We start from the raw sequence: 12,935 nt of genomic DNA, 5'->3' as shown, positions 1-12,935 counted from the left end.
TCACAGTGGCCCTGGGAGCCGCTGCCATTTGCCCCCCAGACCCACAAAAGGCACTGAGGGGGTAGACATGTGATGGGAACAGAGCCCTGGCATGGGGAGGGGGCCGGGCCTCTCTGTTTGCCTCCAAAGCTTGCACTCTTTTGGATGGAGCCCCCCAGCTGTGAAGGGGCCATTCCCCCCCCCCCACCTCCCTGAGGGGAGGGTTTTCCCAAGAGGGGTATCTCAGAGGGTTAGCTCAAACTCCGCCCCCTGAATTCCAACTCCCATTCCAGTTACATCTCCATTCCCTGCTATGACCCTGACCACATCCACGGGGCAGACAGTATGCAGCCACAGAGGTGTGCGTGGGGCTGGGCGTGGCCGGGAGGTTCTGATAGAGCTTTCTGGAGACAAGTTTGGGATCCAGGGGCTGGGAGGGGATGTCTCCCCAGCAGAGGCCCTCAGACACCGTGGGGCAGAGACCAGCTCTCCCCACCACACCCTCTAAATTCCCCATAGTAAACCATGAAAGAGAAACCAAACGGTGGCTGTTTTAAGCCATTCGATTTTAGGGTGATTTGTTACACAGCAACAGGTAGTGAATACATCCCACAAACCCTGACAGAATGCCTGCCTTGTGTACTCATTATACACGGGATGAGGCTCCAGTCTTCACGGGGCTTCCATTCCGGGGGAATGGAAAACAAGCAGCTTAGAAAATGGCAGGGGAATCGGTGCTCTAATGAACCTCACCGAGGGGTTGTGGCTGGGGTGCATTTTACATGAAGAATCGGGAATTTCTCTGAAGAGGCAACATGAGCTCTGGGGCCTGGAGAATGAGGAGAGAAGGTCAGGAGAGGGGTTGGCAGGGCAGCATTCCCACGGTGGCCTGTGCTGTGGGCCATGTCCAGGGCAAGCTCTGTGTGGGGCCCTGCCGTGTGGCTTGGGGCCCCTGCCTGGTCCAACCTGCCCCGGGCACGGGCCAAGGAGGCCACAGGGCACGGGCTCTGCTCTACGAGATAGTGCCAGCAGCAGAGCTGGGCCCGGGAGGTGGGGTGGAAAGCAGCAACCAAGAGATGTTGTGTTCTTTTTTTAGTTTTCTTTTGAAATAATTATGATCTATAATAATGATAGCTTCGCAGGAAGTTGGAAAGATAGTACAGACAGGTCCCATGTACCCTCTCCTAGCTTGTTTCAGGGTTGCGTCTTCTGTGACTATAGGACAATATCGAAAGCGGGCCCATTGATACGATGTGTGTGTCCAGTTCTGTGTCCCTCGTCCCGGGGAACCAAGGCTGCGACCAAGATACAGAACTTTCTTGCGCCACAAAGATCCCCTCCTACTTTCCCCCTCCCAGTCAGAGCTCCTCTCCCCAGCCCTCACCTCACCAAACTCTGACCAGTTCTCCATTTCTATAATTTTGTCATCTCAAAGTGTTGCTTAAGTGGAATTGTATTATATGCATTTTCTGTTACGGCTTAAGTCTGCCACTTTCATTTCGAGGGTTCCTTTCCCCCCCCCCCCCCGTTTTCTTTTTTCTTCCTTCCTGTGGGTTACTTGGACACATTTTAGAATTCCATTTTGGTTTATCTATAGTGTTTTTGAGTGTATGTGTTTACATAGATTTGCAGTGGTTGCTCTAAGGATTACATTCGATTTATGTACTTACCACAGCCTCCTGGTTTTTACCAGTTTGAGCGACGTGTAGAAATCTCTCCTCTCTTTCCATCCCTTTCCCCTCAGTCTTTTATAATGTATTTACTGAGATGTTCCCTCTAACTACTCTGAGTCAGGAGACACTGGTTAATTTTTGCTTCAACTGTCTACCAGAATTTCAGAAGCTACAGCAGAGAAGGACAATGTCCTCTCTTCCTGCCTGATGCCCCGAGAAAACCCCTTTTAGCATTTTCCTTCTGTTCAGAGAGCTTCCTTTGGCCATGCTTTCAGGTTGGGTCTGCTGGTGCCACATTCCCACGCTTTTCCTTCATCTGGGAATGTCTTGACGTCTCATTCCTATAGAATTCATGGATGGCTGTTCTTTCCTTTCGGCCCTTAAAAACGTCCCTCCGCTTCCTTCCAGCCTCCGTGGTTTCTGATGAGAAATACTCCATATTCACACAGTTTCGCCCCAACACTAAGGCATCGTGTTTCTCTGTTGCTGCTCTCAAGGATCCTTGTCTTCAGTTCTTGGAAGGTGGCTGATGATGGGTCTTGGCACAGGTTTCTTTGGGTTTATACCATTTGGGGTTTGTTCAGCTCCTTGAATCTGTAGGTTTATGTCTTCTGCCAAATTTGAGAGAGATTTTCAGCCGTGATCTCTTTAACTATTTTTTTCAGTCTCCCCACTCCACCTCCTGTCTCCTCCCCTTCTGGGACTTTAATGGCACAAATGTGAGATCTTTTGTGATATTGCACACGTTCCCCAGGCTCTGATCCCCCACCCCAGTCTATTCCCTCTCTGTTGTTTGAACGGGGTAATTTCTGTTGTTCTGTCTTCAAGTTCACTGAGTCTTTCCTCTTCCCTCCTTGTTCTGCTGTGGAGCCATCCATTATCCCTTGGAGTCCAATTGTATTTTTTCAAAAAAATTAAAAAATATCAATTTGGTTCTTTATGACTTTAATTTCAGTCCTTGTCAGATAAGTCCGATCTCCACTGTCACTTTGGTGTTGGCATCTATTGACTGTGTATGCTCAAGCAAGCCGGGGGGAGCTCCCTGGTCCTTGCTATGATGGGTGACTTTGGATTGGGTCCTGCACATATGGGGCACTGTGTGCTGAGACCCTGGGTCGTATCCCAATCCTGGGTTTCACAGCTGGCCTACTCTGAGGGCCCCACACAGGTAGGCAAAGAGGGCACTGCCCTGTTACTGTTGGGTGTGTGTGGTTGGGGGCAGGTCTCATTGTTTTTTAACGCAACGAGAAAACCTGGGCTGCTTCCCCGATCCTTGAGGGCCTGATTCTTAGGGCTGTGGGGTGCAAGGGCCTCTGGGCCCTACAGAGAGGATGGTGGGAATGGCTTTTCCAGAGAGAACCTCATGCTTAGGACATCATCAGCCACTTGGCCATGAGCCCCAGGGGTCAAGCACCCGCTCTGGGCCTCCTGGGGGTGGTTTGTGCTGTGGGATGCGGACCTAGTCAGAGATTGCAAGTTGAAGTCCTGCTGGCCAGGCTCTTCTTACTGGTGGGTGTAGTTCACTTAATACTTGCCCATTACTGTGGGCATACTTTCTACAGAGCGGGGTGCCCTCCAGCTCACCACCCACTTCAGCCCCCCACCAGCTCCCAGACTCAGCCTGCTCACTGTTTACACTCATCACCTACTCAGCTCTCAAAATCCTCTGAGCCCAGAATGAGGCGATGCTGAACCCTTCCCATGCTCTTGGGACATGTCTATGAAGTGGTGTGTGTGTGGCGGGGGGGGGGAGGGGGGTCTGCAACTGTGTCTTCTGTGCAATGCAGTGTTGACAGTGACCTGGTTGCATCCCCAAAGCGGGGAGGGAGGGCTGGTGACAGACCTGAGCCCCACCTGGTCACAGCTGTCACAGAGGGACAGGAAGCCTGAGGAGGGCTCAAGGATGGGGAGGGGGTTTCCTGGAGGAGGGGGGTGGTGGGAGCTTGGTCCATGAAAGATGAAAGGTGGAGGTTGGGGCACTCTTGGTCAGGGGCACAGCATAGGGAACGGCCCGAGGCATCAAGAGGTCTTTGGAGCAAAAATGTCAGCGTGGCAAAACTGCGGGGCACACAGAGAGAAGCAGTTAGGGTCCTGAATGCCTGCCCTGAACCCTGACCTGCTTATTTTGATAATTGCAACTCGATTTCCCAATGCCATCCCCAGCTCTAGAGGGGTCCCCAATACCAGCCTGCCAATTGCACCTTCTACCTCAAGGCCACAGTGACTGGGTCAAGGGGGCCGCATGACGCAGCTCATGTCACTGAGGCTGGATTCAGGAAGTTTTCTTGGACCTGTTGGGAAGGAAGCGCCTGGAGCTGCTGAGGCCACCACTCAGAAGGCCTGTGTGGGTGTCAGCCAAGCCGCTGGCCAGCAGAGCCCACACGTGGGAAGAGAGCTCCGCGGCCCAATGGCCATGCTGTGACTAAGATCCATACGTGCTCACCTGATGCTCACCCCAGCCAATACGTATGCCTTGGAACCCATTGAGTCCCTGTCACCTGCTACCCATGGCCTAACTAGGAAAGGCATGGCAGGAGGAGAGTGGGCTGGCACGCCCCGGGAGGTCGCGGTTGGGTCCTGGCAGCCTTCTCTTCAGAGTGCCTGCTCCTGGGCTGAACCCCTCCCTTGCCCGGGGGGACCAAAGACGAATAGCGTGAAGATGCCTCTGTGCTCACCCCTCCGTTGGCATCATCTTGTGTCTAGCCCCTTGACAGATCTCCCCATGTCCACGCCGGGCCCCCAATCCCCTCTCTACCCAGTGGCCAGTGTCGGCTTCCCAGAATAAATACAACAGCAACCACTGCTCACCCCGAGCCCACAGCAGCTGCCAGTGGGCCAAGCCTGACGATACCCACCCGCGTCAAGACTACCCACAGTGCTGCACGCTCAGGGCCAGCCCAAGCTGCCCTCCAGCTGTCAAGGAACCTCCAGGGAGCATCTGTTCTGTGTCTGCTCCCACCGTGTGTGTGCGTGTGTGCATCTGCACCGACCATGGGGTGAGGGTGGAGGTGTCCTGTGTGTGGGAGGAAACCCCCTGCAGGTTCTGAGCAGGGAAGGGTTCCTACCTTTTCCCCTCCCCCAGATCCCTCTGGGTCACATCATGGAGAGCCAAGTGGGGAGGGGCCGGATAGGAGCTGATGATCAAGGAGGGTCCCCATATGCCCGCGGCAGGAGTAGGGGAGGTAAGGAATGAATGGGCTAGAAATACTTGGTTTCTGATGTAAGGGGGAGGGACAGGCAGGAGTCAGGTTGACTCAGGACTGGGGATCAGTGGCTCTACATCAGTGTGCTCCCCCTGAGACTCCTCTTCGCCCATCAGCAGTGGGGGCCTGTCTCGGGTAGGGCAGAAAGCACCCTTAAACCTACTTTGCACAAAGCTCTGAGTTGCCAAAATGCATAAATCGCCCCTGGAGCTGCTTGCTTCCAGGTGGCGGGAAACATTGGAAGGTATTGAAAGAGGCTCCTGACCAGACACCCCCCTGATCAGAAACGCATTCCTACAAATTGTTCCCCACCATCCAGCAACTCCCATGCCCTCTTGAACTGCACTGGCAAACAGATGCAAAACCCACAGAGGAAGCCCAAAGAGGAAGGGCTCCGGCAGCCCTGCTGACTCATTTCCCCCACCCCGTGTGATGTGGGATGCAGAGCAGCGGCCACGGACCCGGCTGCAGATCCCAGTTCTGCGTCCCCTCCTCTCCTTCTGCAGCGGGGGTCCGGGCCTCAGCTCAGAGCAATGCTTAGACAGGGGTGCCCCTGGGTCAGATGGGAGCCCCAGAGCGCAGAACCCACTGCACTGGGCTCATCGCATCAACAATGACTTGCCATTTCCTCTCCAGCAAACCGCCTGCTGGGGTCCTCTCCCTGTGCTCCTGCTGGATTGTTGCCTTTTGCTTTATTGACTCTCAGAAGTTCCTTCTGTATCCTGGATCCACAGCTTTTGGCAAGTATATGTGTGTGTTGAAAATATCGTTTCCTAAATCCCGGCTTGCCTTGCCTTTTCCTCTCTTGTAACTTTGAATGAACAAAAGTAACCAATTTTATTTATTTACTTTGAGAGAGAGAAAGAGAGAGTGAGCACGTGCACACACACAGGAGGAGGGCAGAGAGAGAATCCCAAGCAGGCTCCACACACAGCCCGGAGCCCAATGTGGGGCTTGATCCCGTGAACCATGAGGTCATGACCTAAGCTGAAGTCAAGAGTCAGTCGCTCAACCAACTGAGCCACCCAGGTGTCCCCAAAATAACGAATTTTAAGGTAGTCAAATTGATTCATAGTTTTCTTTTCTTTCTTTCCTCCTTTCTCTTTCTTTCTTTCTTTCTTTCTTTCTTTCTTTCTTTCTTTCTCTTTTTCTTTATTTATTTTGCCATCTTGTCGAAGAACTCCTTCTCTAGCCCACGGTCATAAAGATACTTTGCTCTATTGTTTTCTGAAAGTGTTGTGGGTTTTGTTTTTTTGTTTTGTTTTGTTTTGTTTTTTGTTTTTTCCATCACTTTCATCGCTCTGGGGCCTAGGGTCCACTTGGAATTGTCAGTCCGGCATGATTTACGAGCATTACATACTCAGATTTCCATCTTGATCAGATTTTGTTGCCACTGTTTAGGGAGTAGACAGAAAGGTGACATGAGCAGGAACATGGGGTGGAGTGGGGATGGAGGGAAATGGTGTGACCCAGAATAGCATTTTAGAGAGCATCCACTGGGCTGCAGGATGCAGGGGACATGGGAGAAGGACGAAGTAGCCAGGAAAACACTGGGGTTCCTATTTGGGCAACTGTGGGATGGGGGGGGGTGCCACATTGGATGCCACCCAGAGTCCAGTGGCCCTCTTGAGCTTGCTTCCCTGAAAACAGTTGGAAATGGGGGGCTGCTCCCCAAAGGAGCAGCCATGGCTCTTTGGATGATGCAGCAGAATGAGAAGGACCTCGAACAATGCCTGCCTCGGTGGCCCTAGGAAGGACAGGCTGGCAAAAGAGCAGGCAGAGAGGTGGGGACAATCCTGAAGCCAGCAGACAGAGGCAACACAGAGCCGGGATGGACATTGTCTCAGGACCACTACGACGTTCACACTCATGCCTCCTCACTGCAGCTCTGTGTGTGTGTGTTGGGGGGGGGGGGTGACGGTGGGGGCCTCCTATAGCCATTTGGTACATGAAGAAAGTGAGGCTCTGAGAGCAGACAGGACTTGCTGTGTGTTAACTAGTCTTGCCAGGAGCTGCACCCGTGTGTGCATGCCTCAGAAGTCCACGAGGAAGGAAGATGCTTGGGTCTTGTTTGCTAGGATTACCCACCCATACCCTAGGGCACCTGGGCAGGACACTTCGCCTCCCCCACCTCAGTTTACCCATCTGTAAAATGCAACAGAGCCCTGTGTTGAGTCACCACTAAATTAGTGTGTGCTAAATACAACAGTGAATAGGACTTTTGAAACAGATGCTCGCCCTTGTTTAGGGGGACGTAAATTAAAGCCACCGTGAAAAATCAGTGCGTATCACTAGGTATGCAAATCTCAACAGCGACAGTAGCAAGTGTGGGTGAGGATGGGGGCTGCTGGGACACACCCACACTACGCCTGGGAGTGCACCCTGGGGCCATCCCTCGGGAAAATTGTTTTTCTGGTATCTACCAAACTAAAAATACACCTACTGGGTGACCCTCAATCCACCCTGGGGTGTTAGTGTGCCACCGAGAGCCCGCACAGGATGTCCATCACAGCTTGAGGCACAGTGACCCACAAACGAGGGCCCGTGTCCATCAGCAGGAGGGGGAGGCGCCACGAAGCAGAGCGAACCAAGTGCCTATCAGCAACACGGCTGGCCTGGGCCCTCATAGCGGGAAGACCAGTTTTCCAAACTGTCCCAAGACGAGCACAGCAAAGCAGCACGCCGTCTGGGACACGCGCATAAAGGGTCGAACCCAAGGGAAAAGGAAGAAAAGATTAACTCAGGAGCAAGGATAGGGGCTGTGTGGCAGAGGGAGGGAGGAGAGGGTCGAGCTGGGAGGGCCCCTCGGTCAGGTTTCAGCTCCTTGCCGCGTTCTCTTTCTCGACCGAGTGGAGCGAGGAGGTGTCCTCTAGTCTAGGGATGACGCACGGTTCACACACAGCAAAGGCCCCTCCGGTGGCTCTCCTGCTGTCGGGCCGGATCCCCCAGCCGCTCGCCCTCCCCGCGCCAGGCTTCCCGGTCCTGGGTTCCGCCACTCGGCGCTCCTGCCACCGCGCCTCCTCTCGGCCTGGTGCCGGGCGCGGGGCAGCCTTTCCCGGGCCCCCGCCTTTGGGGGCTCTCGGAACGCGCCGCCACCCAGCGCTGTGCGAGCTCCGTCCCGGGCGATCGCCCGCTCGCCGCCGGGTCAGCCCCGGCCCCCGCACAGCCCTGCCCTCCCGGCCGCGTCCCGGGAACCGCGGGTTCGCGTCCCGCCACGCCCCCACCTCAGGACCTCCGACTGAACGTCCCCCGAGCCGGGCGGTCCTGCGGCCCGGTCAGCAGGGGACGCCGTTCCGCTCACCCGCGAGGGTGCCCATCCCACCCAACAGTTGTGGTTGCGGAAGGCCGAGGGTCGGGACCCACGGCCCTGCAGGTCCCGGGGCAAGGCGCGTTCCCTACGCGGGCCTCAGTTTACCCTTGTGTGAATGGAGGCTATAGTCCTAGGCCTGGCACACAGAGGCCGGGCCCATCCCTGGGCACGCGGGCTCAGAACGGGCCGGGCACTTGGGGCTCGGGGGACGCTCCGCCGCGGACCCGGAGCCGAGCGGTTAAGGCGGACGACTGTATCGCCCTTTGAAGGCGCAAGGTGGGCCCCGGCGGGCGCGCGGCGCGGGGAAGAGCGCCCTCTGGAGGCTGCCTGCGGCCCCGCCCCCGTGCGCCCGCCCCGCCCCCGCAGGCCCCGCCCCCCGGCCTCGGGCAGCGCATGCGCGCGGCGCGGCGCTCCGCGGGCGGCGAGAGCGAGGCCGGTCCGCAGCCGCGCGGCGCTCGGCGCCCCATTCATGCTGGGCAGCGGCGGCGCGGCCACGCAGCGGAGCCCGGGCGCAGCGGCGGCCTCGGCCTGGGCGGCCTGCGCGGCTTCGGCGGCCCCGCGGCGGGGCGGGCGGCGGCGGCGGCGCGGGCGGCGGGGCGCGGCGATGGCCGGCGGCGGGGCGCGCCCCGGGGCAGCCCGTGAGTAGGCGCGCAACTTTCCCCGCGGCGCGGAATGGGGTCGGGTGGGGGTCCCGGGCGGGGGGCGCGCCGGGGTGGGAGGCGCCCTCGGGCCGGAGCAGAGCGGCCTCCGGCCGGGGCGCGGGGCGTGCGGCCGCGCGAGCAGGGGGTGTGCGCGGAGGACTGCGGCGCGCGTGTCCGCGGGTCCGCGTGTCCCTGCGGCTCCGGCCCGGCGCCCGCGTGTGTCCGGGCGCGGCCGTGGCGCCGGCGCTGAGCTCGTCCTGTCCCCGCCCGGCCGGGATCGGACCGCGGCCCCAGGCCCCGCGCCGCCGGCCTCTCCCTGCCCGCCCGGCCCGGCCCGGCCCGCCCCGGCCCGCCGAGCTCCGCCGGGCAGTGCTCCCGGCGGCGCGGCGGGGGCGGGGGCCGGCGCTGCCCCCTCCTCAAAGGCAGGAGAGAAAGTTTGCGGCGGCCCCGGCGGGAGGGCCTTGCGGGTGCCCAGGCCGAACCCGGGGCTGGACCGCGCACTCCGACCTACGGCCGCTAGCAGGGCCGGGCCGGGCTGGGCAGGCCCGGGCCGGGCTGCGCGGCCGCTTGGGCAGGGCCGCGGGAGCCGGAGGAGGTCTTGCGGGGCTCCATCCTCTGTTGGCCCTCAGGGCGCTGGGGTGGAAGTTGGAGCTGCTTCTTCGGGACCGACGCCCGCCCCCGCCCCCTCTGGCTCGAGGTGCCGAGAGACGGGCGCTGTGTCCGCCCCTGGCCCGCAGGGCCGCTCACTCGGGCTGGGAGGGGGCGGTGCGGGTGCCGCCCGGGCAGCCGCCCCGCTCGCTCGGGCCTCTTCAGCCTCCCCCTTCCAGGGCCTCTCCAGGGTCAGCCCGCTTTCCTCGGAGGCTTCCGATTGCTTCCTGGACAGTCCCGGGCCTGGTACGCCGCGTAGCTGAGGGCGGCGGGGCTGATTCGGGGCTGCCTTGGGGAAGGGGGAGCGGGGCTCCAAGGGAGGCCCGTGCCTGCTGTGAGATCCCAGGTGCAGTCCGAGAAAGGGGGGTGATAGGGGCGCCAGTGGCTGCTTATAGCTGAGAACTGCCCCTGACTCATCTGTGGGGTGCTGGGGCCACGCCCCTTGAAAGAAAGGGGTGTGTGTGTTGGGGGGGATGTGGACCGGGCGTCTCTCCCCCACGCCGGGGCTTCAGCGGCTTACTCTGCTCCACCTCTTTCCATGCCCAGGCGGTTCTCTGGGTCTGGGGGGAGGGGGGTGGGGCTCAGTCTTTGCTCTTCTGGCCCTTGGGGAGCAAGCCCTAGGTCTCCTCGGCTCCCTGCTGGTTTGGGGTGTGCTGGAGAGATCAGGTGCTGCACTAGGCAGCCGAGACTCTGCCCAGTCCTTGAGAAGCACCTAGTCCCATGCCGGAGGCAGATGAGAAAACCAGTGATTCCCCTTCAGAGCTAGGCTGCACATGAGCCTGGGAGGGTGGCACCAGGAGGCCCAGGAAGGGCGTTTCAGCAGAGGCAGAGGTCTGGCAAGCCTGTGTGTGGCTGAGGTGTGTGTTTGGGGGTGGGGGACAAATGAGATGCTGTGGACGAAGCGGGCAGCCCTTTTGCTGGGCTCCTGTGCCCCCAGGTTGTTGCCTGCGTGTTCTGATCCCCCAGGAAGGTCCCTGTGTCAGTAGCAGCTGGCCAGGAGGGGAGGGCACCCCAAGAGAAGGTCTGAGTGGTGGGCACTTTTTGTAAGCAGGACTCCAGTGCTTCCAGATCCTGATCCCATAGGACTTGTCTGGTGGGAGAGCAGGACAGCTTGGGACAGCCTCCCAGGGCCTCTGTTGGGGGAAGGTGGGTGACAGTACAGCTCTCTGCTTTGGTTGCTAATGGGGTACCTCTGGGCAGGACGGCAAGGCAGTATCTTCCCCATCCCCCCATGCCCCAACCTGCCCAAGTCCCAGAATGATCCAGAGTGGGAGGGCATGGAGATTAGGCTCTCCCTCTGTGAAGAGGGCTGTGAAGGCCTTTGTTTCTCAGGGTAAGAAGGAGTGGTGGTGGCTGCCGGGCCCTGGAGAGGGAAAGGGGATGTTGCTCTCTCCGTGCTCTGCTAGGCGGCCAAGCCCATCCTGTCCACGAGTGGAGCCCACTGTGCTGTGTTCCCATCTGCCTCTGTCCTGACCTCTGTCTCCCTGGCTAACCCCCAGTTGGCACACCCAACACCAGTCCAGCTTCTCCCTTCCCAGGGTGGTTCAGACTGGACCCCCGGCACAGCCCACTGCCCCTGCCGGGAAGCTGCAGTCATTCTCACTGTCCCCTCTGCATGGTCCAGCAGGTTCCAGTCCCTGGCCTGGACTCTTTGCTGCTCTGCCACCCAAGATGCCTCCTCCCACCAGCTCTCAGTGTGCCTTGTTCTCTTAGAACAGGTGGAGAGGCCCCCCGGAGGAGCCTCCCCAGACCAGGGTGGCCAGTTCTGCTCCCCTCCCAGATGCCCTCCCTGCATCTGTCAGTGCTCCCCTCCCCCAGCCCAGCACAGTCCTCCCTAGTACCCAGACCCGGCTTTGGAATGAATGCGTTTTTTTCTGGGCAGACCAGAGGTCTGTGGGACATAAGCCCCAGCAGGTCAGCTGGCCATCTAGATTTCTGTGGGAGCATGGGATTTCATCTTGTCTTGCCAGGTGACCTTGGGTCTGTCCAAACCCTGGACTCCCTAACTCTAAGATAAGGGAAGTGACCTAAATGTCCTCACTGGCCCTTGTGAGATGGTGGATGTGAGGGACCTAGCCCTGGACTTGGGATCCCCCTTTCCCAGCTGGCAGTCCCATCCACCCTGGCCAGTCCCTTGCTAGCAGCCCCTGTTGGGGAGGGGCGGGGGTGGGGGGTGGAAATGGGCCCAGGGCCAGTCTGGAGTTTGACTGGTGGCTTCTTCAGCCGGGTTTCTCCTGTTTAATATAAAAAGTAGGGCCCGTAATTGCATTAAGACGTGTATAATTATCTCGGAGGAGGGGAGAGCCCAGCCCCTGGTAATTGCAGGCCTGCTTTGAACTGATAAACGGTGAGTGATTCATGTTTTCTTTGGAGTTCACATGCACTCAGCTTTCAGCCCAGGCCCCGCTGACACTGTGAGGAGCCTGTTCTCTGACTCCCGACTCCTGTTCTGCTTGGGCTCCTGTGCTGGGGACAGGGGTCAGGCGTGGGGGAGGGGCTGGGGACTCCTCTCCTGGCTGCCAGCATAGGTGGCTATATGGTTCTTGGGGTGACGTCTGAGTGAAAATCCTCAAGGAAGGACAGGTGACAGAAAGCTGCGAGGGTCCTTCGAGGCAGCACGACCTGGTCCTCTTGCTGTGGGATCCTGGCTTAACCTCCTCACTTCCCTGAACCTCAGTTTCCCCACCCGAGCGGTGGGTGCGGGTGTTGACTCGGCACAGGAACATGTGGAGACTTGAGGCCAAGGTGAAGGAGCAGGCCTTGCTCTGCCCGGGACCTGTTCATTTACGCATTCATTCACAAGCATCGGGCCCTGGCACCGGCTCTGGGAGCATGCGGGGAGCCAGGCTCCGTCTCATGGAACTGCCATTCCTGTGGGAAGAGCGCAAGTTGGGGAACAATAAGTAACGACCGTGAGCGAGCCCTGCGCTGCAAACTAAAACGGAGTAACTGGCTGACAGGAAGAGGCTGCCGCCCTTGGCTGGCAGGTCAGGGCAGACAGCTGAGACCTGAGCCCGTGTTTGGGCAGGGGAGGGAAGGGCATCCCAGTAGAGGGGACAGCAAGTCCAAAGGCCTGGCTGAGAGCGGAGGGGCCCTGTGCTACAGGGGCAGCTGTGGGAGCCCCGGGCCCAACAGGCCTTGTCTGGCCCGTTGCCCTGGACTTGGCAGAGGACACCTATCTTTTTTGGGCTTCAGCTTCCCCACCTGCAAAATGGGGCTGCCGGTCTATATGAGCCAGGGCAGGGCCCCTCCTAACTAACACCAGGAGGGTTCTCCTGCTGATGGCGCCTTGGGAGCATGCTCCAACCTTCCCGCTTTTGTCCGTGAGAGAGGATCTATTGTCATTTTCATTTGGGAAACTGAGGCTGGGAAAGAGGAGGGACTCCGGTCAGGGCCACCTACCAGTGGCCGGGCCAGGAGGAGAGGAGACTTTTGTAGAGGAAGCAGGGGTCCATGGTAAGATTTGGGGGCCGGTGATCTC

At 58.9% G+C, this 12,935-nt stretch overlaps 1 protein-coding gene across 1 annotated transcript in view; it reads left to right on the top strand.

Moving 5' to 3' along the window:
* The first annotated feature begins 8,784 nt into the window (after positions 1 to 8,784).
* The window catches only part of PLXNA1 (plexin A1), a 48,655-nt gene continuing 44,504 nt past the window's right edge, over positions 8,785 to 12,935 (top strand). Inside the window, exon 1 of the mRNA XM_042962373.1 lies at positions 8,785 to 8,803. The gene's annotated coding sequence lies outside the window, so the exon portion shown is untranslated. The remainder of the gene's footprint in view (positions 8,804 to 12,935) is intronic.

Source organism: Panthera tigris, chromosome A2 (assembly GCF_018350195.1).
Source record: "Panthera tigris isolate Pti1 chromosome A2, P.tigris_Pti1_mat1.1, whole genome shotgun sequence".
In the NCBI taxonomy this organism is placed as follows: Eukaryota; Metazoa; Chordata; class Mammalia; order Carnivora; family Felidae; genus Panthera; species Panthera tigris.
This window is presented reverse-complemented; position numbering and strand designations above follow the sequence as displayed.